We start from the raw sequence: 315 nt of genomic DNA on the forward strand, positions 1-315 counted from the left end.
AGTAGCCCAGTTCTGGTTTATTGCTAACCTAGGTTGTAGAAAGGAAACATTATAAATAAGCTCATGGTGGTTGAGACAGAAGAAAACTTTGGAAAGTAGGACCAGTTTTTACAAGCAAGGTAAATGTTGAGATATAGAGTATGACCACTAGCTACTATGGTGGAACCTTGGTCAGTTGTGGCATATTCAGAAAGCATTTCATTTCATCTTTTGTGCTGTGATGTCATCTTCATGAAAGCTTTTTCGATTTTGGCTTCCGACTTACGTGGAGCTGGATGTCGCCTCCAAAGGTTTCTGTGTTAAGTGAGAAACTGG

The 315-nt window shown here is 40.0% G+C and overlaps 1 protein-coding gene across 1 annotated transcript in view; it reads right to left on the minus strand.

Moving 5' to 3' along the window:
* LOC111671333 (alpha-2-macroglobulin-like) overlaps positions 1–315 on the minus strand; it is a 33,063-nt gene that overhangs the window by 16,636 nt on the left and 16,112 nt on the right. The window lies entirely within an intron of this gene.

Source organism: Seriola lalandi, unplaced genomic scaffold, assembly GCF_002814215.2.
Source record: "Seriola lalandi dorsalis isolate HSWRI2012SDOR001 ecotype SW California unplaced genomic scaffold, Sedor1 jcf7180002054875, whole genome shotgun sequence".
NCBI lineage: Eukaryota > Metazoa > Chordata > Actinopteri > Carangiformes > Carangidae > Seriola > Seriola lalandi.